The sequence below is a fragment of the Meriones unguiculatus genome, chromosome 5 (genome assembly GCF_030254825.1).
Source record: "Meriones unguiculatus strain TT.TT164.6M chromosome 5, Bangor_MerUng_6.1, whole genome shotgun sequence".
Taxonomy (NCBI): Eukaryota; Metazoa; Chordata; class Mammalia; order Rodentia; family Muridae; genus Meriones; species Meriones unguiculatus.
The window spans coordinates 47,423,414-47,429,360 of record NC_083353.1 but is presented as its reverse complement, the minus strand read 5'-3'; the positions used below and the strand labels follow the sequence as shown (position 1 = coordinate 47,429,360).

Sequence of the window (5,947 nt, the reverse complement as noted above, 5' to 3'; positions counted from 1 at the left end):
ATTCTGGCTGGGGTATCTGGTCAATGAGCTCTAGGATCTTACTTGTCTCTGCCCCCTCAGTGCTGGGGGCTACAAGAACTCACACCCTGCATGGCTTTTACATAGGTGTTGAAGATTCAAATTCAGTCTTTATGCTTGTGCAGAAAGCACTGTTACCTCACCCCTACCCAGCCCAGACCCCTCCACCCCTCCAGCCTCTCATTGGGTTTCAGAAGATTACTGTTTTTTCTTCTTGTTCTGAATGGTCATTCTACACCAATTAAGAATTCTCCACTGTGCCATTCCTCAACCCCTGGCAAACACCATTGCATTTTCCTTTCTTGAAAAATTACAGTACAGTACTCTCAGTTCCACCCCTAGATATACAGAAGCTTGTCATTTTGTGACTGACATGTCACTGGAAGTATGTATTCCTCTGTGGTAGACCTACACCTACAGGTGGCTTTCCTTCCTGTTTAAGCTGAGTAATAGTCCATGATATATAAAGGCCACATGTGGTTGGTACATTCATCTGCTTATGGACAGAGAGTTATTTCCATCGTGGCTGTGGTTAAGTGTTATTAATATAAACAAGCAAGCATCTGAGACTTTGAATCAATTATTTTTCCATAACTATGAAAGAACTGTTGATGAATGATATGTGATTTTGTGATAATGCATCCATATTTAATTAGGTAAAATGCAAAGTGTTAAGGCTTATTAAAAAGTGCTAGACAGTTTTGCTTATTGCACGGAGCACCCTAATCTGTGAAGTGTAACAGGTGTCCCCTGCTGACACCAAGCAGAAATGCGCATGAAGACATTTGGCTCAAATATCTACAGGTGCTGTAACCCACATTTCAATGGAAGCAGTTTAACAAAGCAGGAGTCATTTGTTCACTTATCTGGAGGAGCATGAACACTAGGCTGGGATTCACCATCTGTCAACGAGCATCTGTCAGTTGGCTCTTGAGTGAACTCGTCTTTCCCTCACTAGGTAAGCATTTGCTGTCCTCCCCACTAAGGATTGTAAGAAGACAATTCGTTTCTCAGTGCCAAAGAACAGCAAGGGGCTGACAGTGGCGTAGCCATTGGAGACCATCATGTGGATACTGTGGCGGACTGGGTCACTATCCTGCATCAGTCTGGAGGCAGATATGATGCAGTCCAAACAGTACATCAGGATGAAGAAGTTCATGAGCAGCAGGATGGTCCTGGTGGCCCTTTGCACTGGGGACACTTTTGCAGAAAGGCTGGTTCTGTGAAAGTGCTGAGCCTGTTTCTTGTGTCTGCACAAGAGAGCCACCATGTACCCACTGCAGAGGGCCATGAGACCTAGAAAGAACACATCTCGAAATATCCTCAATATGGAAAATAAGGGTCTGCTGCTATACTCCATAGGTAAAATAATGCAAGATTCTGTGACAAATATGAGACCATGTGAGGTGACATTGTACTTAGTAACATAGGAGAAGGAGAACTGAGCACCACAGGACATGTAGAAGGCCCAAAGCACGAGAAGAGGGCACAGGCTCTGCTGTGGGGATTTAGGTTTGAACTTTGCCAGACAGGAGCTTCTGGGGCTGAGGATGATGGCCTGAAGGATGCTCAGCAGGCAGGTGACACAAAGAGAGAGGCCCCTCAAAAGACTGTACAAGTGGAGCAGGGAGTTACACTTGATGTCATTCCACATATTCTGAGATGCAAGAATGTCAGCAGCTGCGAACCCAATGACTGTTAGCATCCCAAGGTGGATGAGGGCCAAGAGACTGATGAGTGGGTCAATGATCCGGAGCCTGCGTTCAAGAAGGAACTCAAAAAGGTGGAAAAGGAAGAGAATAATGTTGAAGGAGATCCCAAAGCCTACCTCAGAGAAAAATGTATAATGTGTCAACAACTCCATAAAAGGTCTTGATTCTTCTCATTGTATGAGACAAGGAACTAGAGTAAACATCTGAGAAGAAAGGCAAGAGAAATTATTCATCACAAACAGTAACAGCAACATTGGTACCAAACACTATTGCCTTTAGGAATATTGGTGGACCCAGCCCAATACACCCCTCAGTACTCAAGTTTTCCTGAGGTCCAAACCCCCTCATTGTCAGTCATGGCTGGATTATGTACCTATAGGTGGGCTCCCTTGCTGCTTCAAGTTTCCTGTGCATTAAAATTATCATGTATTATAGAAATGATTCCCTACCACTGCCTCATTTTGAGTTTTTTGGGGGCATTGCCTGGTTTTTGTTTTTTCATCTTGTCAGGTATAGGAAAAGTTTCAAAAGTTTTGATTATTTCCCCATTCTGTTTCCGTTGCTGCACTAAAACACCATAATCAAAACTGGCTTAGAGGAGGACAGGGTATATTTGGCTTAACTCTCAGGTCATAGTCCACAGTTCATGAGAGGTGAAGTCAGGAGCACAAAGCAGATAGTCAGGTCACAGCCACAGTCAAGAGCAGAGAGAGGAGGCTGAAGCCAGAGCTTGGAGGTTAAGAGCTCTGGCTGGTCTTGCAGGGCCTTTGAGTTCAGTTCCAGCACCTAAGTCAACTGGCTCACATCTACCTGTCAGTCCAGTGCCAGCGCATGGATGACCTCATCTGGCCTCTATGGCACCTGCGCTCACCCCCATACAATGCAAACAAATAAGTAAAAATAAAAGTAAATAAATCATGAGTTAATTTATATTAGAAATGTTGATGAAGACGTTAGATAGAGTATTTCCTGTAAAATACTTGTTTGGCCCAGAGAGACGGCTCAGTGGTAAGCACACATTTAGAATACAAGTTTACATGCCTAATTCTGCCCTCTGTGAGCACTGCACATGCAAACAGCACACTGATATACACACAGACATAACACACACACACTTCAAATAAGTAAATACAAAACAATTTAAGATTCCTGTTTATGTTTTCATTCACATTTTTAAACAGGAAGACAATGTTGCTGCAAATTTGTCCCCTCATGTATGGAAAAGGAATTTCATCAGAAAGTTAAGGATTATAAGGTGCTTGCTTTCTGTAGCTTATTCTGTGTCCATGTACTTAAGGATCCATAAGTTCCCCAGAGAAGTGGGATGTGTTTAGCACCCATGAACAAGTTATGCTATTTAAAGTTTCAGAACTGAGGTAGATAATTGGTAAAAATCTGGACAAGTGGACTTCTCTTCCATTTTACTTGGCATAGATTTTTGCTTAGATGAGAGGTACAGTATCTTAGTTCAGCACATCTGTGTGTCCTGCTCTGACCAAGTCAGGATAATTTCCACCTTTTCAAATACTGTCATTTCTCTGTTCTTTGTGTTCCTTTGGAACATGCAAGCACTTGGTGTGGACAACAGCTATGCTGCAGTGCTCTAAGACATGAGCACCATGACCTCACACAGCCTCTGCTCTGAACCTACCTTTCAGTCCTGTTCCACTGTCTCTTTCTGGCCTTGACTGACCAATCTTCTTGCTATTTTGTGTAATCAGCTTTCATCTTGACTGAGAACAGACAGTTTGCTCCCATCAAAAGCTCAGCAAAGATGTCAATCAAAGACATTTATCTGTTCCAGTCTTTAATGGGTCACAGTTAATCACTAGGACCCAGCAAAACCTTTGTGACATGCATGGATTTTAGTACATTTGTTTAATAAAAGGTAAAATAAATATTGATAGTATATTGATTGCAATATTATACACTGGAAATATCATAAGAGTAACTTCAGATCTGGCTCCCTGCTCCTTTACCTCATTTTAAACACATGTGATTTACAGACATAGCAATATAAACCTCATACCATCCCAAACTTTACTTACTTGTGAATCAAAGGTGCTGGGTGCTGTCATTTTCAGTGTGTTTTGGCTAACTGCCCTTACAGATATTAAGGGAGAGGGTTGCCTGGGTGCTGTGGGCTTACAATAATAATTATGATTTGTGAGTTTATTTTATAATTACTTTAAAACCACTTCAAAGTTTTTTCTACAGGTTAAATTCACAGATACAACAAAGGGAAAACTAGCCATTTTCTCCAGAGTACAGTCCAGACACACTCTGTTGGCATCCTAGGCACCAATTCACCTTCCTCAATGCAGCCCCAGGAAAAGGTGCAGAAAAATATTCCAAACTAAACCATCAATCATTTTCCTCAGGAAACATGTCTCACATCTGTAAACATCATGGCTCATTAAAAGAAAGGCATATAATGACTCCTGAGCCAAAACACCACTGTTTACTTTTAAAAAAAAAAAAAAAGGACTTTAAAATGTTTCAATTTTACTTCATGTGTAAGTGTAGTTTGCCTCCTGAATTGCTGAACTGTCCCTTGCCTAGCCACTGTGTCCTGCACCAACAGTGCATTTTGCACATGGAGAAATCACACTCTTTCTGCCTCTGCTGCTCTGAAGAAAGGGAAGGAGATCACGGTCACAGAAAATGAATTTCTGAAATGTCACATCTGACTAACCCGCATCTGGGAATTTTGTGCACTGGGATGGAGGCGTGGGGCTATGCAGGCAGATTAGAAAGCATGCCCAATATAGAAAAAGAAGCAGCAAGGAGAAATCTGCAGTTTCATTGGTGAGAGCCAGCAGCGAAGGCTGGACCTCACAGCAAAGTGGTGCTAAAAGTCCCATCACACAGGGATCAAAGAGCAGTCTCTTCAGTTCCACAGAGTAGCATCCCATGAGAAGCTAAGTCCTTCACCATCCTGTGAGACATAGAACCTCACATGGCCCCAAACTAGGGACACATTTCATAGACAGTGGACTTGATGCAGTGGTCAGGACAGAAGCAGAGAGCAGAAAGCCCTAACAGACCCTGCTCCAAGTTTGGTCACTTATGACCTTTCTGCTGGGCAGAATCCGGGGTGAAGGCTGGAGGACAGGATGTCTGTCTTCTCCTCTACAGCACGGGTTCAAACATATCTGTTTCTGAATGACAAGATGGTGTGTAGTGTGGTTTTTCACGTCCAGAATCTTGCCCACAAATACTTTGGTTTGCCATGATCGTGTTGCCTGACAGCAGCATGTCACACCATCACCACCTAAGGTGAAGCAAAACTGGGCAAAGGGCCTGAGAAGTGTGGCTGCACTTTATGTGGTTGGGATTGGACTGCAGTTAAATGGAGAACCTGTCCTTCCTATGGTGCTGTTCTGCTTGGGAAATTAGGGACACTGGCCAGACATGGCTGGCACCATAGTGAAGGCAAGACAACCACCAGCCAGGTGTAGATGCTGCATGCAGAGATACCGTGGAAGGGCTGCAGTCCAGGATGCTATGAGCCAACATCTGGGAGGGTTCAATTAAGGACCAGCAGCTAGCTCCAAAGACAGCTAAGAAATGGCCACTGCATTTGTACATGGATAGGATTGTGAGGTACAGCTTAGGGCCACACATGTAGTTACAATAGTCATAATAACCACTATTAAAAATCTCTCTGTAGAAGTCAGTGGAAAGAAAATACTCTGTAAACATAGAGAAATAAGAAGACCTAGAGGAGTGCCCCACAGACTCCAGCTGTAGACACTGGTTCCTGCCACAGCCCAACCTGCCTCCCCCACCACCCAGTGACGCCTCCTGAGCAGCTGTGACCCCCCTGCCAGTGTTCTCATTGTCTCACGGACAAGGGAAGTAGGTCAGTTCCTGTCCATCTCTTCACATAGGTTCTTCAAAAGATGAGGTTTGGGGAAAACCAAGTAGAGGCTACAGGACAGGGTGGGGCTCAATTGTTCAAAGTTTCCTGGAACTAAGTGATAGTTGGGCATTTCTATTCTAAAAACAATTACAAGGAATATTTATTCAATGGCTAGAACACAGAAAAGATTAACGAACACAGGTATCATCTCCATTAGGACCACATTCACTGTGTAGTGGACAATCATTGTCCTGGCTACCTCATCATCACAGCCACTCAGTTGACCATTCCAATAAGCAGAGCAAGGTGAAGGGATGACATACAATTAAACAGGGAATGCAAAGGTTCTTAA

The 5,947-nt window shown here is 43.4% G+C and overlaps 1 pseudogene; it reads right to left on the bottom strand.

The window, feature by feature from the left end:
* Nucleotides 1-937: 937 nt before the first annotated feature.
* LOC132654136 (vomeronasal type-1 receptor 90-like) lies at nt 938-1,904 on the bottom strand (annotated as a pseudogene).
* Nucleotides 1,905-5,947: the final 4,043 nt, after the last annotated feature.